The 20544-nt window shown below is 45.7% G+C and overlaps 1 protein-coding gene across 1 annotated transcript in view; it reads left to right on the forward strand.

Moving 5' to 3' along the window:
* The window catches only part of LOC127315094 (preprotein translocase subunit SCY2, chloroplastic), a 211977-nt gene that overhangs the window by 186349 nt on the left and 5084 nt on the right, over positions 1-20544 (forward strand). The gene's annotated exons all lie outside the window — the stretch shown is intronic.

Consider the following 20544-nt stretch of genomic DNA (forward strand, 5'->3'; position numbering starts at 1 on the left):
GAATAAAGTAATCTAGGTGGTATTGTAATAGAATGTATTTTAAATTCCCGTTGGCTTGGGCTTTGAGCCAAATAAGTGGTTTATATGTACCACATGTAATATAAGTTTGTGAGTGTGTTATGTATTATACGGTGTATATACATAATAAATGTTTGTTTTGGATTTGCTTCTTGATTTCATTGTGTGACTAGTTCTGGGCATTGAGTTGAGCTCAGAAAGCATTTGCATGGTGTAATTATGAGTAATCGCTCTTTGTTACAGGACTAGGGGGAAATGGCGTTAGTAGAAACCGAAGAGGCTCGCAGAGAGCGGGAAGCCAGAGAGAAAGAGGAGGCAGATGCAGCAGCTAGAGCAGAAAACGCACCACCACCACCACATCCAATGTTGCACCCAGACTTCCAACAGTATATGAGGTCAATGGAGGAAGATAGGAGGCGTTACCAGGAAAGCCAGAGCAAGAATATGCAGGATTTCTTTACCCATGTCATTAATGATAGGGGTAATGAAGGCAAGGGAGTAACACTATCGGACTTCCAAAATGCAAGACCACTACCATTTACATCAGCTCCAGAACCAATGGACGCTGAAGATTGGCTCATGGATACGGAACGGAAGTTGAAGACCGTTGGTTGTAACGATGAGGAGAAGATTAGATACACCACTTATCTGTTGTCAGGACCAGCAGCATCATGGTGGGAGAACCTTGTAGCAGTACACCCTCCGGATAAGGTATTCACCTGGGAGGAGTTCAAGAAGAAGTTTCGGGATGCTCATGTTCCGGACAGCGTGGTGGAGCTAAAGAAGAGGGAGTTTGAAGAACTAAGGCAGAATACTGCACCAATCATGCAGTATGTTCGGGATTTCAATAGGTTATCCAGGTATGCACCTGAGGATGTGGATACAGAGGAGAAGCGGAAGAAGCGGTTCATGAAAGGCATGAATCCATACATGAAGATGCAACTGAGGTTGGCACGGACTGCCGAATTCCAGGAACTGATTGACTCGGCAATCACTTTCGAGGATGACTACAGGCAAGTCCAGGAGGACAGGAGGAAGAGAGCTCGTATAGAGCCAAGGAAGTACCCAATCAGTAAACCATTACCTGATCGGAGTTTCAAACCTCGATACAGACCTACTACTGGTAATCAATACAACCGGGGAGGTCAGAGTCAGAACCCAATTAACCAGATCATCTGCAACAGTTGTGGCCTGAGAGGGCATTTGCAGAAGGACTGTCAGAAACCCAGAATCATCTGCTATGGTTGTGGGAAGGAAGGACACATCAAGTCGGAGTGTCCGAACAAGTCATCTTGGAGCGGACAGAGCTCTGGAGGACGAGGTGGAAACAACAACAACAACAACAATCGCAACAACAACAACAACAACAATAACCGCAACTATAACTACAACAATAAGAAGGGAAAGCCTTATGGGAAGCTGAATTGCACATCTTTGGAACAAGCGGAAGAGTCAGATCAAACAGTCTTAGGTACGCTAAGCATTCTTACTCATCCTGGCAAAGTATTATTTGATACTGGAGCAACCACATCATTTCTTGCATTGGAATTTGTGGAAAAATTCGGGCTTAGATGTTCTAAGTTAGAAACCCCTATAACTGTCCTATCCGCGGGGGGAACGATCTTAGTAACCCACGTGAAAGAAGCACAAGTCCTAACCATATGCGACTGTGTGTATTTCGCGGACCTATTCATCGTACCCATGAAGGACATATCAGTCATCTTAGGGATGGATTGGTTGACAGAAAATGGAGCGGTGATTAACTGTGGAGACAAAACAGTATCACTTCGCAACTCCATAGGAGGTCGAATAGTGTTCCAAGGAGATAGGTACAGTGAGTTGGAGATCGGATTGGAACTCAATAGCTTGAAGGAAGTGAGAATTGAAGATATCCCTGTAGTGAATGAGTTTAAGGATGTATTTCCTAAGGAACTACCGGGAATGCCACCCGATAGAGAGATTGAATTCACAATCGATCTGATCCCAGGCACAGCACCAATAGCACAACCACCATATAAGATGGGGCCAAAGGAGTTAGTGGAACTTAAAGCTCAGATAGATGAACTGGAACAGAAGGGATTTATTCAAGAAAGTGTGTCACCATGGGGTACACCAGTTATTTTTGTGGATAAAAGAGATGGAGGAAAGAGAATGTGTGGAGATTACAGAAATTTGAACAATGTAACTATCAAGAACAAGTATCCTTTACCTAGAATTCAAGATCTTTTTGATCAAGTTCAAGGAGCAGGAGTCTTCTCGAAGATTGATTTAAGGTCAGGATACCATCAAATCAAGATCAAGAAGGAGGATGTACCAAAAACAGCATTCGTATCAAGGTATGGACACCATGAATACTTGGTTGTACCATTTGGACTAACAAATGCACCAGCAATTTTCATGAATTTGATGAACAAGATATTCATGAAGTACTTGGACAAGTTTGTGATAGTATTCATAGATGATATTCTAATCTATTCCAAAGATAAAGAAGAACATGCCAAGCATTTGAAGATAGTTTTGCAAACCTTGAGAGAACATCAGCTATATGCAAAGTTCAGCAAGTGCAAATTTTGGTTAGATAGTGTTGAATTTCTTGGACATGTTATAACCAAAGAAGGCATAGCGGTGAATCCAAGCAAGGTTCAGTCCGTATTGGAATGGAAATCACCCAAAAATGCTAAGGAGATACGAGGATTTCTTGGTATGGCAGGCTACTATCGGAGATTCATAGAGGGATTTTCGAAGATTGCAGGACCAATGACCAAGTTACTCAAGAAAAATACTCCATTTGTGTGGGTGATGAGTGTGAAGCCAGCTTCCAAACACTCAAAGATAAGTTAACCACAGCACCGGTATTGGCAGTTCCTGAACCTGGAAAGGATTATACGGTGTATTGTGATGCTTCCAAGAATGGACTTGGATGTGTTCTTATGCAAGATCGGAAGGTAATCGCTTATGGATCAAGACAGTTGAAACCACATGAACACAACTACCCAGTACATGATCTTGAGTTAGCAGCAGTTGTGTATGCTCTGAAGAGTTGGAGACAATTTCTATATGGATCCAAGTGTGAGTTATACACCGATCACAAAAGTTTGAAATATTTCTTCACCCAGAAAGAATTAAACATGAGGCAGAAGAGATGGCTAGAGTTGATTAAGGATTACGATCTTAAGATCAACTATACCCTGTGCAAAGCTAATGTAGTAGCAGATGCTTTAAGTAGGAAGAGTACGGAGAATCAACCTACGGAATGGGAGATTCCAAAGGAACTTCGGAAAGAGTTAGAGGATGCTCAGATTTTGTTTATTCAAGGTGATGTCAAAGGAAGTATAGCAACCATGAGGATTATGGATGAGATGTACTCAGACTTGAAATATGAGATTATCCGAAAGCAAGCGGATGATTTGTTCATTCAAGAGGAGATCAAAAGGATTGGCGAAGGAAGACCATCGGAATTTCATCTAGGGGATTTTGATTCATTATACTTCCAGAAAAGGATCTGTGTACCAGATGATCCAGAAGTGAAGTCAATCATATTAAAAGAAGCACATGAAACCCCTTATTCCATACACCCGGGAAGTACGAAGATGTATATGGATTTGAAGGAGATGTTCTGGTGGAACAACATGAAAAGAGAAATAGCACAATATGTCTCGGAATGTCATACATGTCAACGAGTGAAGGCAGAGCATCGAGTCTGCGGGATTACTCAAACCACTAGAGATACCGGAATGGAAATGGGATGAAATAGGAATGGATTTTGTTACTGGTTTACCAATGACTAGTAAGAAGAAGGATATGATATGGGTAATAGTGGACAGACTTACCAAGAGTGCTCATTTCATAGCCGTAAACACAAAAGATACTGCGGAAAAGCTTGTGGATATATATGTAAAGGAAATTGTGAGTAAGCATGGAGTACCAAAGAAGATAGTCTCAGATAGAGGTTCGATTTTCACATCAGCATTCTGGAAACAACTACAAGAATCTTTGGGATCCAAGTTGGATTTCAGTACAGCATATCATCCACAAACCGGAGGACAAACCGAAAGAACCAATCAGATACTAGAAGACATGCTTAGAGCTTGTGCTCTAAACTTTGGAGGCTCATGGGAGGATCATTTACCTTTAGCGGAGTTCTCATATAACAATAGTTATCAGAGTAGCATTCAGATGGCACCGTACGAAGCACTGTACGGAAGGAAGTGTAGATCACCAATTTGTTGGTTTGAAACCGGAGAAAACAAGGAGTTTACACCGGACTACATCAAGGAGAGACAAGACGTCATCGAGGTGATCCGAGATAGACTCAAGATAGCTCAGAGTCGTCAGAAGAGTTACGCCGACTTAAAAAGAAGAGATTGGGAACCGAAAGTGGGAGACATGGTTTATCTGAAGGTTAGCCCAATGAAAGGACTTAAGAGGTTCGGAGTGAAAGGAAAGTTAAGCCCTCGATATATCGGACCATTTAAGATACTCAGTCAGAATCGAGGAACAGCTTTTGAGTTGGAGTTACCGGCACAATTAAGTCAAGTTCATAATGTATTTCATGTATCACAACTCAGAAAATGTTTGAAGGCACCGGATGATCCTATCACATATGAAGAAATAGAATTGCAATCTGACCTAACTTATGTGGAAAGGCCTGAAAAGATCTTAGAAGTTCAATGGAAGAAGTTAAGAAACAGGGCAATCAAATATTGTAAAGTGCAATGGCAACATCATCCTGAGCGAGAAGCAACTTGGGAGACGGAAGAAGAATTGAGGAAGTCTTACCCCGAGATGTTCAGGTACCAATCTTAACTTCGGGACGAAGTTTCTGTTAAGGGGGAGAGGCTGTAATAACCCAGAACATAGGAACAACGAAGGGTAGATTTAGAAATGGGATGTGCATTTCATCGCAAAACGGGGGAAATTTTCGCGCCTTATTGCAACTAAACCTAAGAGGGATCGAGGTTCTCTCTCATTTTGCACTTAGGGTTAGGCATTGTGAGTTAGGGAAATTTCGACATGATCTCTTTTGTATCTTGTTGATTTGAGGAATTGATTTCATTTGCCAAGTGTCAATACATTTAAAAATAAGTATTGAACAAAATGAAAATGGAATTCATAATTTAAAAAAACACAACTCATGAATTCAAATCACTTTGAATTTCAAAGTGAATCACAAATACAATATTTATTCCAGAATATAAATGTCACATAATCACAAGCTCATAAACAAAAACTTGGGCTTTATTGATAACAACACAGATTACAAAGTCTTTACAATATTCTTGATACAAGAATTGATAAATAAGAAACAGAAATGAAAATGCAGATTACAAGTTTATTCCTAAACTAAAACCTAGACTAAATGGCTTGGAGAAGATCTTCTGGCCATGTCCATCTTCACAAACCTGCAATAGTAAAACACCAACACTAGCCAGAATATAAGTGTTAGCTCAAGATTCAGTTTAGACAGTTAGCAAGTGACACAATATTCAGTTTGGACAGAACCAAGTCACAGCACACTTGTGCTTGTCCAAAACCAGGGACAGCACAAGATAAGGGCAGCAGCAGACCAAACCTGAGCACACACCAGGGCTCAAGTTTCAGCATATGAGAGCACACAGCTCAAGTGTGCTGGGCAGCAACAGCAAGGCCATGCAAAAGCATAGTCACCAAGCATGCCAGGCTTGTGTGTCAATGCAGGGAGAGAAGTAGGGATCATATAAAAGGAGCACAAACCCTAAAACCAGTGACCAGTCGACCAGATAAGATCACCAGGTAGGGGGGAAGCAAAAACAAGCATAGTTCATCTGTTCTTGAGCAAGAACAGAACCAACACACACAACCATTCAAGCCACCAGAGATCATGGTGACCTAGAAGATCATCCAAGCTCTGGAGGTGAAGGGCTGTGAACAAACCCAAGTCTGCATCAACAAAGCATTACTTTCTAGGAGCTGGAACAAGGTATACCTAGTTCCTGGAAAAGATCCAATGGATCTAATCCATCATATGCATAAGCATGGGATGAGCAGATGCTCATATGGGTAGATCATCACTTGGTTTTCACCAAGGATTACTGCCAGTCAAAAGCTACTAAGACAGAAACCATCCAGATACAGATCATGTGCACAGAGGCTAGAAAGCATGCACAGATGCACACTAGCAAGATCACATGCACAGATAGCACCAGTAGATAGCATAGATTAGCAGCTAAGACTACACAGAAGATCCTAAGCAAGCAACCATCAGAAACCCTAGATTTCTTCACAGGCAAGCATATTGGCATTCATACTTACTATGATCCCCTAATATGCAAGCAAAGTTGAGTAGCCAACAAGATCCAACCAATCATGTGAGCAACCAGTCAGTAGCAAGGCTACTGAGGTCACATCACACTTAGCACCAATTAACAGAAAGCCAAATAGATCACATCACTATCCAGAAATGGATTCAGATTTTAATTGCTTGTAAAAGAATCATGAACAGCAAACTCATATACAAGCAAGACATTTAAATCATCACTGCATAAGCAGTTCATCATAATTAAGTAATCCAAGCATGAATTTATCACAGATCCATGCTAAGCATGACAATGACATCTTGTTAAGCAATACAACTTAATTCATAGCCACTAGAGCAAGTCTAGATAGCTAGAAATAAGCAACAAGACAAGTAAGCAACAAGACACGAGGATGCTTGCGCATCAGCATCACCAGATAAGTGAATCATATAGCCACAGTGTTAGCCAGTAAACAATCACTGACAATCAATTGATCAAATTAACCAATCATAGCAAGCCAAGCTACACAGAGAGATTAGCCAACAAGCAAGAAATGATCCAATGGATCATTGGCTTGCATAAGAAGTGCTGAATCATATCACAGGCACCTCTGGCACACACACAAGTGTCACAGATGCAACACAAGTACACCTAGACAAGCAAGCATGATAAACCAGTAAGCATAGCAAGCCCATAAGCATGAACAGCAGGGTATATCAAGCCATAAGCAAGCACAGCATAGCATGATAAGTAGAGAGCATGCTAGGAGTAGCAGAAAAGCAAGCATAGCATGAACAGCAAGCAAAGCATCATGTGCCAGTACCAAGAAATGGTGAATGGGCCATGAGCTTGCAAATAACTGAAACACAGGCAGCTTGCGCAGCCATAGCATGGCTCTAGATGATCACAGGACCACCAGAGAGCATCAGAGTATGAGGAGGAAGAAGAACAGTGGCAAGGGAGGCGCACAGAAGAGTAGGAGGAGGAGCAGAGGACCTTACCCGCGCCTGGAGGCAGAAGCTATGGCATGGCGAGGCAGTGCCCGCGCGGCCATAGCAGCTGCAAAGCCAGGGAAGTCGCCGGCGTTACGCCGACGAACACCACCACAGCAGCACAGCACGGAGACGACGGCACAGGCGCTGCGAGCAGCACCCGCGCCAGGTCGGTCTCGGAGGCGCACACATCGACGGCGTGGGCGAGAGCTCGTCGGAGCTTCACAATCGCCCGAGGCGATTCGCCAGGAGATCCAGATCGATGGCGATCCGCCAGGAGAGGACGAGAGGGGAAAAACGGCGCGGACAGATCGATAGATCTGCTCGCGGCGGTTCCGAATCGATAGGTGGCTACGGCGGAGAAACTCGGCGATGGCCGGAGCAGGGCGGCGGCCATGGCGGCGACGCCATCGCCACGGGGTCGCCAGAGGCTAGGGTTAGATCGAGTGAGGAGAGGGCCGAGTGCGAGTGAGTGAGGTGGGCCGCTTCGGCGCCACCGAACCCAAAAGGGGGCCAGCCTATTTGGGCCGTCCCTGGGTTTGAGTTATTGGGCTGGGCCCAATATGAGTCCAGGGGGTATTTTGGTCTTTTTACATTTAATAAAAGACCAAAACTTTACCAAATTTTAATAAATCATAAACAACTTTAAAAATCCAATAAAAATTGGATTTATGAATGAAAAATAAATCTTAACAAGAATAAAATATGAAATGGAATTTATGAAACAAATTCAAAATGATGAATTTTCAGAATTTAAATAATAACTTGGAATTTAAAATTATTATTTCCTTGTAATTAAAATTCAAGGAAAAATCTCAAATAAGTTCAAATACTTATTTTCAAATATTTCAAAATGAAATTCTATTATTCCAAGTCATTTCTTTTAAAAGGGGGATTTTACCCAGAAAAATCCTATATTCCTTTTTATTCCAAAAACTATAGAGATAACTCTATAATTTCAAATTATTTTTGGAATGACTAAGGTAATTATCAAGTAAAATCATTTTACTTTAAATTGTTGTACTTTATGTGAATTACAATGATTAATACTTTTAAATTAATTGTAAATTACCGTCAAAGACATAAATCTTAAATACAACCCTAAATTGTAATAACTCATTGGGATAAAGGGATTCAACATAAAATAATCCATCCATGATTGCATTATTTGGATTTTCATAACATTGTCCTTACCGGACAATGATGCTTCTTACGTAACCCGAGGTCCAGGTGTTCCATCAACTGCATTGAACTGCACTATCTCGCAGTCCACAGGCAAGTTCACCCTTGCTCATGTCAACTTGATTATTTTCTACTACTTTAATGCAAAGCTATATACTTATCATTCCTGCATCGCAAATGAAATGTTATTTTCCAACTATGAATATGACTATGTGGCTGGCAATGGAACCATGGTATGTGTTGATATGGTGGAGGTTCCATTGCAATGGGTTATATCACCCTAGGATTAATTACCAATGCCGTCCAGTGATTCTAGCGCCGTACAAATCGCGTTGACCATGAGATCTATAATGGCTGCGGGAAAGCCAGTGTATCTTTTCCCTTCTGCACGCCAACGGATCGGAGAGACGGTGGGGTGCTGGAGGCACTGCCGCAATAGGTTGGGAAATCCTTTTAAATCCCCATCCATTGGTGATGTTAATCTCTTCCGATCTATGAAGGATTGTCCAAAGTACACCATGAGTAAAGCCGTATTATCGGGGGAAAGTCTACTGGAGGTGTGCGGGTGGACAAAAGGGTGGGTTTGCAGTCGCGGAGAAGGCGGTGTGGGCTTGGATCTTTATACCTGGCCTCACACCAAAGGAAGTGTGAACGGGGGCAAGTCCCTGCGGATGGCAAAAAGGGTGAGATCTCTTGTGGGAAAAGTAACGCACCTCTGCAGAGTGTATCAAATTGTGGCTGTCACTCCCTGTTCCGGGAAGGGAATCGCGAACGCGGCAGAAAGGAACTCCACGAAGTTCTAGTCAACCTGTGAAGACTGACGGGCATAGTTTTCATAATAAAAGCAACCTTTTGAAGAAATGTTTTCAAAACATGCATTGACCTGCGATTTCCTGATCAATGGTCGTAGCTAGTGCATCAAACACCTTTTATTCTTTTAGAACTTGCTGAGTACCTCTGTACTCACTTTCTTTCGACACCCTTGCTAGACTGTGATCCGGAAGTGGAGGCTATCAACGATGGAGCACCAGAAGGAAGCTACGAGTTGGTCTACGATGAACCTGATCTTACCGGCGGAGTGGAAGGCGTAGACTATGGGATAGTCTACGGACCAGATGACACGGAGGTGGAGGAGTAGTGACATACCCTAGTATCTTAGAGCCGAGCAACGTAGAATTTACCTAAATAAGTTGTTGAGCTCTTTATATATTTGTTATGAGTTGTAATCGTACTTAAGTAATATCTTAGGTTGTTCTCATAGAACCTATGAGAATACCAACTTGTTAAGACAATGTTTGTAATAAAGTATGGAGTGTTATGACCTGCAATGTTTCTGTTGTACCACTCTGAGGGATATGGCAACTTGTGAGGAAGCCCCTTCACAAAGATCATATCAACGACTTGTATACTACAACATGCAGTGGTATGCTGGGTCACCGCATAGGCCTTGTCTAGGGCTGGTTTACTATCATCTTTCGTGTCTGCCAGGCTCAATTACGTGTAGGACGTTCCGGTTATGTGGTGAAAACCCTAGATCGTCGTAGATCGTTTTAACCTAATATTGATCAAGCAGGACAACCATGTTATCGTAGATCTCATGCGAATCATGGGTGGATCGGCTCCTTGAGACGATTCACAGGACAACCCGAGAGCCGATCGAGGCTCGTATTTAATGTTTACATGTATGCCATGCAGGAAACTAGTCGAAGCAATCCATCACCTTCCTCACCAGGTATAGGTCAGGTGGCACGCCCTTGCACCAGCATTGGACGTGCGTGCCGGAGCATTGCGGGCCGTCGCCCGAGGGACCAGGGCCCACCAGCAATCCTGGGAGCCTCCCGGCTCTTCGTGTTGCCCGTCGCTACTCGTCGGTGGGTTTTGGTGGTCAACAGCTCTGCGTTCGTCCCCTATTTTGCTCGGGCGGGTCGTCGGATGTTCTTGCCGGCGTTCAAAGGTGAGTTCTTGAAGGCCGACAAAGCGACGGGCTTGATCGGCGGCGTGGTGGCGTCGGTTACGGTGCAACTACGTCCCCGGGCGTTGCGGCGGGGGTGCTCCTTTGCGGCGGTGTGCGGTCTCGGTCGCGGCCGTCTTGCGAGGAGTGAGGTCGTGGTGACGCCGCTCTTGGCATCTGCCTAACACATGGTGGTCTGGCCGGTGGCGGCATGGGTTGGCTCGGCACAGAGCTGCAGTTGGATGGCATCAGCGACGTGGGCATAGCAGCGCGGCATCACGGCTAATGGGGCCTGATCCGGGCCTGGCAGGCGGTCGGGCCTGATCTAGGCCTAATTGGTAGTGCTACCACGTCCGGACGGTGGGCACCTTGTGTGCCGGAGGGCGGATCCCCTCCCCTAGCTGGCGCTGGCCCTGATGACTGTTAGTTATGGTGTTGGCCTGCCCTGTCCAATTCGTCAACGTTGTCGCGTGTTGGCTAGGTCATGGGCTCGAGCTCGTGGGAGGCCGGGGCGGCGGCCCCGGAAGGCGGACTGCACGGTTGGCTCTACGGCGGGCAACATTGCGGTGGTGGTGGTCCCACTCTTCGGTCATGGGGATGGCGTGGAGCGGACGATGGGTGTTCCTGGGGTTGGCAGCGCTTCGGCTTTGGTAGCTCCCAGATCTTGTTTCGGAAACCTACCTCGGTGGCTGCGGGCGGCTAAGTTTTCCGGGCGTGGTGTGAGGATGCTTCCGGGCGAAAGCTCAGCGCCTCGGCGCCAGCGACGGTGATGCCTGCGGGTGTCGCAACCCTCTTGGGGGCGTCGTTGTGGGTATCCTCCTTGCGGGACGGCTCCAGGTGAAAACCTAGACCTTGCGGTCTCGGCGGCGGCGTGATGCGTCGTTACCCTCTTGGGGGCGCCGTTGTTGACATAGGCATCCCAAATGGGCCTGCCGAATATAGTACCCGGGGTTTAATGAAGGCCCACTACCCGAAGAATAAGAAGATTCGAGAGCCTAAGATGTATTTAAGGAAAAGGTAGAGCTGTAATAGGAAGTGTTATTTGTAATCTGGCGGGATGAGTTAGAAACCGTCCCGGACTCTGTAAACTTGTATAGCACGAATCCCTCGGCTCCACCTCATATATAAAGGGGGAGTCGAGGGACAAAGAATCAATCGAATCATTGTCTGCAAACCCTAGTTTTCATATTCGTCGAGTACTTTCCGGCTGAAACCTTCGAGATCTACTTACCCTCTACTTCCAACTAAACCCTAGCCTACAATCCATAGGCATTGACAAGTTGATACCTTGTCAATTGGCACCGTCTGTGGGAATTAGAGGCGTAAGGAGCTGATCTCGATGGCACGCTCAAGATCTTCGGCATCGTCAACCGCAAGCAACACAATGGATCGAGGTAAACAGATCGCTGCTGGTCTTGTCGATTTTGTTCCTCACCCACCCTCCCGTTTGGATGCATATGCGTATCTGGCGGAGCCCATGGAGATGACGTTCGGAAGGTTTCACTTTCGCGTCGAGAAGGAAGGATCGTATCGTGTCGAGATTCCGATTTCGTCGGGATCGTCGGTGATCGATTCAGATTTTTCAAGCTATGCATCGTCAACCGAGTCAGGAGAAGAAACCTCGGTGACACGTTACGTCAGCACCAGAACAAGAGAGAAACTCGCCAAGATCTTCAACGACATGTCGTTCGAGTCATCTGCGGACTCATATATAAGCGATGGCTCAAGCAATGTCGACAGTTATGACTTTATCGACAAATCTATCACAGTGGGCAAGGTCTTCATCAATCTCAACAATGATGTCACCAAACCCAACGTAGATCTGAGTACAAAGTATCATCAGATTTACGCCATTGAAGATCAAGAGGAGACATCCGAGGCTTTCGACAGTCTGGGAAATCCATACGTCGATCCCTCTAATCTGCGGCAAGGCCTGGGCAACAAATACGTCGGGCCAGAGCCGCGAGATAGAGTTCAACTTTCACAAGCAGCGTGGGACAGAGCCGCGAGAGCTATGAACGGCACAGAACCAATGGCTACCACGGCCACACCAGAAGAACTGCAAGCATATCAATATAGGCTCGCACGAGCTGCCAGGGAATTGGAAAAACAGACAGCTGAGTTGAACAGGAGAAAGGAGGCAGCTTCTGCATCCAGCAGGAGAAGGGCAGATTTAAGTCGACAATCTAGAACTACGGGTGATAGCCATCGGGAGGCGCGGAACAGAGCAAGATCAAGGCTGCAACACATACCTGAAGCAGAAAGAGAGCACTTGGTTCATGTCGATAGATACAAGAGGAAACATCATCCCTAAGACACCAGAGGCTGGGTATATGGCGACACATGCTTTTATCCTTGCGTCTAAACCACCTCCAGGTGATCCGAGGGAAACATTGTACAATATGGCGGTAGCAGGAGTTGGAGCTATGGGGACAGCGTTTGTATCAACGCCTCCCGAAGGAGCGGCAAGGCAAAATAGTCCACGACCTGCAGCAGCAACAGCGGCAGCACCTGAAGGGCCAAGTGGAGCAAGAGACACAGCAGCACAGGCAAGAGTCGACAGAGCGCGGCAAAGCAGAAGGGATCATCGGCAATCTCCGGAATTGACCGACGAAGATATGTGTGGCTTGCCATGCTTTACGAGGAGAGTCCGGAAAACTCGAGTCCCCTCAGGATTCAAGTTACCCGATAATTTCAAGAAGTTCGACGGCCTTCAAGATCCAGAGGATTGGCTAGTCGACTATCTAGAGACGGTGAAGCTCACAGTAGGAACTAGGGCAACAGCCATGCAAAGTATCCAGGTGCATTTGAGTGGAGCCGCACGATCTTGGATAAAGAAACTCGCTCCAGGATCCATCGACAGCTGGGAAAGTTTCGAGGATGTGTTCGTCAAGAACTTTAGATCCACGTGCAAAAAACCCGCGTCGTTAGAGGAGTTGAGAGCGTGTCGACAAAAGCCAGATGAGCCAATGAGGAAGTACATCCAGAGGTGGAATATCATTAAAAACTCGGCAGAAAATATATCTGACGAGAGAGCAATAGATGCGTTTGTCGCAGGAGTCAGGCGTGGAGATTTCGTCGAAGACTTGGGAAGGACCAATCCAAAGACAGTATCCGCGTTAATGGAGATAGCAAATAAATGGGCAGATGGAGAAGACGCTGTCCACAACAAACGACACAGGTCGCTGCAGGAGGACCGCGGTCGAAACTATCAACCGAGGCGAAGATTTCCTCGGACGTACCGTAACTACGACGCTCCAGGGACAAATTTCGGCAGGTTTTCGGACAAATACAGGAGGAAGCAACAGAGATGATTACCAGAGAAGCGGTGAGCAGCGAGGTGATAACAGGGATGATTCACGCAACGAGGCAAAATAGCGGGCCTAGGTTCCCAAGACCTTTCGTGTCCCCTGAAGAGATGATGAATGGACCGTGCCGATGCATTTTTTCTCGACAAAGAACGGAAAAAGACAGTCAGGGCACTTGCAGAAGGATTGTCGAAATTTTCAAGCAATGTTGCGGTATGCAGAGAACGCTAATGCGCGGGCAGCACAGAGAAATCCTCGAGAACCCAGAAGCGAGATTCACTTGCCGCCTCCTCCCGCGATTACAGACGACAATCGGCATCAGCTCGGAATAGCGGCAGCACTCGCACCACCACCTTATGTTGATCCTAATTCCAATGGAGCGGTGTTGATGATCCAGGAAGGGAAGACCGTCCAATAGAGCTCGAAAGTAATCTCACGACAGTGTTTATGGCAGAGAAAATGCCTCCACCAACAGTTGAGTACCTTAATTGGTCAGGACAAGATATCGGCTTCACAATAGCAGATCATCCGCAGCAAGTTCCTCGACCAGGGCAGTCCGCACTTATTCTCGCCAAAGCAGTTATCGCGGGATTTGATGTCTCTCGAGTGTTCATAGACGGCGGCAGCAGCTTAAACCTTATGTATGCAGATACATTGAGGAAGATGAACATATCCTTAGCAAACTTGAAACCAACAGACACAAGGTTCCACGGCATCACACCGGAGAAACCAAGTTATCCATTGGGAAAAATCAATCTCGACATTCAGTTTGGGACCCGAGAAAATTATAGAATCGAGAGGCTCGAGTTTGAAGTCGTGGATTTTCCGTCGCAATATCACGCTCTGTTGGGACGACCAGCATATGCTAGATTTATGGCAGTACCGCACTATACATACTTGTTGTGGAGGTTGCCTGGACCAAAGGGACCAATCACAGTTAAAGGAAGCTTTGCCTTAGCCGATAAGTGCGACAAGGATTTCCACCGGTTGTCAGAAACCTTCGGGATGCAAGCTGAGTACTTGGCGTCAAAAAGCATGACTGATTACGACGTACTGCCAGACGTTGGAAGGCCAAACAAAGAATCAACTTTCAGTACCGAGAAAAATTCAAAAGAGGTGCAGATTCACCCGACAGACCCAAAAAAGACGACATCTATCGCAAACGACATGGATATCGCATAGGAAAGCGCGCTCGTCGAGTTCCTCCGTGAGCACTGGAAAATCTTCGCATGGTGTCCAGCTGACATGCCAGGAGTACCCAGGGAACTTGCCGAGCACCACCTAAACTTGGATCCACTAGCAAGACCAATCAAACAACCTTTGCGGCGTTTTTCGGAACCAAACCGCAAAGCCATGCTGTCAGAAATTAATCGACTACAAGAAGCTGGTTTTATCAAAGAGATATTCACAGAAGCCACATGGGTAGCAAATCCTGTCTTTGGTGCCGAAGAAAAACACTAAGGTCCTTCGCATGTGCGTCGACTTTACGTGTGTCAATAAACATTGTCCAAAGGATCACTTTCCCCTCCCGAGGATCGATCAAATTATCGACTCCACGGCTGGATGTGAACGTCTTTCCTTCCTGGATGCATATTCTGGTTATAACCAGATCAGATTGAAAGAAGAAGATGAAGTAAAGACCGCATTTATTACACCTTACGGCGTGTTTTGTTACAGAACAATGCCCTTTGGTCTAAAAAATGCGGGAGCAACATATCAAAGGATGATGCAGAAGTGTTTGGCGACACAGATTGGGAAGAACGTGCAAGTATACATTGATGATGTCGTCATAACATCAAAAAAGGGGGCAACGCTGATCGAGGATCTCAAGGAAACCTTCGACAACCTTGATAAGTTCTGCCTCAAACTGAACCCGACGAAGTGTTCCTTTGGCGTCCCAGCAGGAGAACTTTTGGGGTTTCTAGTCTCAGCAAGAGGGATTGAAGCAAATCCCGACAAAATACAGGCTATCGTAACAATGAGGAAGCCAACAAAGTTGAAGGAGATACAACAGCTAACGGGGCGAGTCGCAGCTTTGAGTAGATTCGTCGCTAGGCTGGGAGAAAAGGCACTGCCGTTCTACGCTTTGATAAAACAAGGAGATAAATTTCAGTGGAACGAAGAAGCCGACAGAGCTTTTGAGGATTTGAAGCGCACAATTTCGACACCGCCAATTCTGGTGGCACCAAAAGAAAGGGAACCCCTCCTGCTATATATCGCAGCCACACCCCAAGTGGTGAGCACGGTGCTAGTTGTCGAAAGGGAAGAAGAAGGAAAACTCCACGGCGTGCAGAGGCCAGTATACTTCGTCAGCGAAGTTTTATCGCCATCTAAACAAAGGTATCCGCAGTACCAAAAGATAGCATATGGAGTATTCACGACAGCACGAAAATTGCGCCACTATTTTTCAGCACATCCGATCATAGTGGTCAATGAAGCTCCCTTGTCAAATATACTGAACAACCCAGAAGCTACGGGTCGTGTCTCCCTTTGGGGAATAGAACTTTCCCCTCGGGACATCACGTATGAAAAAAGAAAAGCAATAAAATCGCAAATACTGCCGGACTTCATCGCAGAGTGGATGGAGTTGCAAAATACAGGACCTCCAGATTTATCGAGAACTTGGACCATGAACTTCGACGGGTCCAAAAGACTGGAAGGAGCTGGCGCAGGAGTAGTACTCATATCACCTGAAGGCGACAAGCTGAAGTACATCCTCCGGATGACGTTCCCTAACGCATCTAACAATGAAGCAGAATATGAGGCTCTCATACATGGAATGAAGATGGCGAAAGCACACGGAGCAACTCGACTAAAAATCTTTGGCGACTCACACTGGTGGCACAAAGCAAGTTATGAACCAATGTGATGCAGTCAATGATAGCATGATGGCATACAAGGAGGTATACAACGAACTCGAGAAGTTGTTCGATGGATGCGAAGTAAACCATATTAGCAGATTGAGCAACGACGAAGCCGATGTTCTTGCAAACATCGGGTCGCAATGCCTTGCAGTCCCGCTGTGTGTATTACGGGAAGAAATAACAGAGAGAGATCCACTAAGTCGACAAAATCAAAAAAGAAGGAGAAGACACCCTCGGGGGCTACCAAGGAAAAGCAAGAGGACGAAGAAGAAGATCAGGACCTGGTCATGGTGATACAGATACCGTGGATGCAGCCGTACATATCATACATCCTGAGGAAAGAAATACCCGACGATCCAGTTGAGGCAAGGCGAGTAATTCGACGCTCCAAAGCTTTCACGGTGGTCAAGGGAGAATTGTATAAGCGAAGTATTTCAGGCGTCTTGCAAAGGTGCGTCACACCAGAGGAAGGAAGAATAATTCTGAAGGATGTACACGAAGGAATATGTGGCCACCACGCAAGTAGTCGAGCTATCGCAGCCAAAGTTTTTCGAGCAGGATTCTACTGGTTGACAGCAATCGAGGACGCCAAGGACATAGTAAGAACTTGCGACGCGTGTCAAAGGTTTGCCGCAAAACCTCACTCTCCAGCAGCAGAGCTAGCACCAATACCATTGTCATGGCCCTTTGCTCAATGGGGACTTGATATGGTGGGTAAGTTACACAAATCCTGGCCAGGAGGAAAGGAGTACATGCTAGTAGCTGTCGACAAGTTTACAAAATGGATAGAAGCGAAGCCGATAAATTCACCGAGATGGAGCATCCGCAAGAAATTCGTAAAAGGCCTCGTCTTCAGATTTGGAGTGCCCCATAGCATCGTCACAGACAACGGCAGTAACTTCACATCCCATGAATTCAAAGATTATTGCGAAGAGGTGGGTATCAAGCTGAACTTTGCGTCAGTTGCACATCCTCAAACCAATGGGCAAGTCGAGAAAGCCAATGGTATCATCTGCAATGGCATCAAGAAGCGCTTGTTAGGACCACTGGAAAAAGCTCGACATACCTGGCCAGAAGAACTACCAAGCGTGTTGTGGAGCATCCGAACAACACCAAACACAGCAACGCAGGAAACTCCGTTTTTTCCGGTTCATGGAGCGAAGCAGTACTACCAATCGAGATAGAGCACAACTCTCCACGTGTCGCTGAATATGATGAAGAAACATCGAGAAGAGCGCTAGAGGACGACGACGCACTTGATGAAGCTCGAGATGAAGTATTATCTCGGGTAACCAAATATCAACAGGACTTGAAGAATTACCACGGTCGACGTTTGCGGCCAAGATCTTTTCAGGTGGGCGACCTAGTTCTTTCGGCTCACGCAAAAAGTCATGAAAAACTCGAGTCACCATGGCTTGGCCCTTACATCGTCACGGAAGTAATCGGAGGAGGAGCATATAGGATAAAGGACAAGAAGACAGGGGTGGAGGAGCCAAACCCCTGGAACGTGGCGCAACTTAGGCGGTTCTACGCCTAGAGTCGAAATATAGTCCTTGTAAAACTTCAATGTACTGAAACGCCCGCGAGTTTTCAGACGCACTCTTTTCCTTTTTCGGGGCACCGAGTGGGGCCGGAGAAGGTTTTTAATGAGGCGGGCTCGCGGTGCTGCAATATAATAAAGATAGTGACAATATAACTTTTCGTCTTTATCGACATGACCAAAATCTTTGCTCCGACGAATTTCAATATAGTTCATCGACAAAAGAAAAACCTTGCCTTGGTATTCAAATACCTCGTGAGTCAATAAAAATACAAAATAGTACTCAGTAAAAAGCTCGGGGGCTCATATTCACCTTAAATATATATATGCCTTGGTTTAAAACCTCGCAAATATACAAATATAGTAAAGAGTCACCGAAACACTCGGGGGCTAGACAAACAGAGAAATATAATGATTGCTTTACAATATAGTCATGGATTACAAAGAAGAAATATCTACAAGAAGAAAATAACTAGTCTTGATTCAGTATGTCATCAAGAGTAACTCTGTTTTCCTCAGGAGCAGCACCAAGAAAATCGGCATAATGGCCATCGGCAAAAAAGTCGGCATCCATCCGAAGCAGGTCCTCAATCATTTCTTCGGCTATAGGCGTAACCTTCGTGTTAATCCTGTCAACACCAACTCTCCGACGTTTTACATTTTGGTGAACCTTCTCGACAACCTGGGTAAGGTCAAGTTTCGAGTGGCAGATCTGGAGCATGATAAGAGCAAATCGCGCCGGCTACTAGTTGAGCTACGACAAAATCATGGATATCGCGAGCATCCTTAAACCTTTCCATCAATTCAGGAAGAGTTTTTGGTTGGACGTTCCGAGGAAACATGGAGTTGTAAACCATGGACAAGGTCTTGGTACAGAAGTCAAGGAAATCGCGAGTTTGAGAGGTGCGATCTTGAAATCTGACAATTTGGCGGGTCCTCTCCGGGGTAGCCCAAAACAAAGAACCATGATCCAGGGAAAGATTAACAAGGAGGTTTGTCCTAGCACTTACTCTCTCTTCCTCGGCAAAGATCAGTAAAGGCACCTATCAAAACAAAGAAGTGGAAACCTTTAAGAGACAATAGCATGAAGATGAAAGATATCAGAGGATGAAACAGGCATACCCGACATATCTGCACTGGCTTCATTCATTAATTCGAGCATGAAATTTTCTCGAGTAGTCGCCTTTTCAGCCTCGGAAGCAGCAAATTCCTTGGCAGCCACGGCCTCGCGAGCTTGCTGGAGAGCAACTTTTTCGGCTTCAGATGACTTGCGAGATTGTTCCATCATCACAAGTGTTTGCTTCTTTGCATACTGAAGCTGCTGTCGAAGTTCGTTCAGTTCTTGCGACAAGGTATCGTCGACAGGTGCAGTATCAGCAACAGCTCTCCTCGCGTGAGAAGAAGAAGGCGACACATTGGAAGGAGCGGAAGTTGGAGTATAGTTATCAAATATCAACTGAAATATAAACAGGATAAAATCAAACGACAAGCAAAGATAGAATTTTTCATTAATCTCTTGGAATAATTACAAGGGCATTACAGTGGAGCTAAGGAAATACGTGTCGCTAAACGACTACTTTGGCGACAAAAGCAAAAGAAACAAAGAAAAACAGAGGCATGCAACTAGACCTCCGGCCTTGACGAGCTAGGAGTCGACGCTGGCTTAATCCCGAGATAGGCCAAGATCTTCTTCGTGTTGGGCTTGGCTGCCTTGATCAGCGACTTCCACCTTGATTGTTCTATTTGCTCGGTGTCGCCAACTTTCATCCAGTCGATAGTCTGTCGACTGTCAGCAACCAAGGCGACAGTGTTTTCAACGGCAACCTTCATATTCTCTTGGCGCATCTTCAGTCCAAGGTCTTCCGGTGTATTGAACATCTTGGCAAGGTTGAGGAAAGTCGCAGGCTCCTCCTTCTTCGGGAAGAAGTAGGGGAACAATGCCGACAATACTGCATTAGCGTTCGATACACCTTCACGAATCTCGGACCCATGAAGCTCCAGATAGGAAAGTGCGTCAAGGACCGGATCATCGACAGGATTCGTCAGGTCAAAATCCTGGTTTGTTTGGACTGTCAAGGAAACAAAGTATTAGTGAAAAGACAAGAAACAAAGATTCTCCTAAAAATAGAAGGAGCAGTAAAATTACCGAAAGTACGGCGACTACGAGTCTTCGTGCGCTTGAGGATTCCTTCTTCACGAGAAGCTTGCGCAGCTTTGTGCTCATCTAAAGCAGTTGTAGCATCCTTAAGCTTTTTCTGCAGTTCCTCGACACCAGCAGCTTTCGCCTTGGCTTCATCAGCTTCGGTCTTGGCTTTGCTAGCAGCGAGGTCCGCTTTCTTGCGAGCCGCCTCACTTTGCTCAAGTTTTCGAGAAAGTGCGTCGGCGCGTTCGTTAGCCTCTGCAAGTTTCTCTGT

The sequence above is a fragment of the Lolium perenne genome, chromosome 1, assembly GCF_019359855.2.
Source record: "Lolium perenne isolate Kyuss_39 chromosome 1, Kyuss_2.0, whole genome shotgun sequence".
Classification (NCBI taxonomy): domain Eukaryota; kingdom Viridiplantae; phylum Streptophyta; class Magnoliopsida; order Poales; family Poaceae; genus Lolium; species Lolium perenne.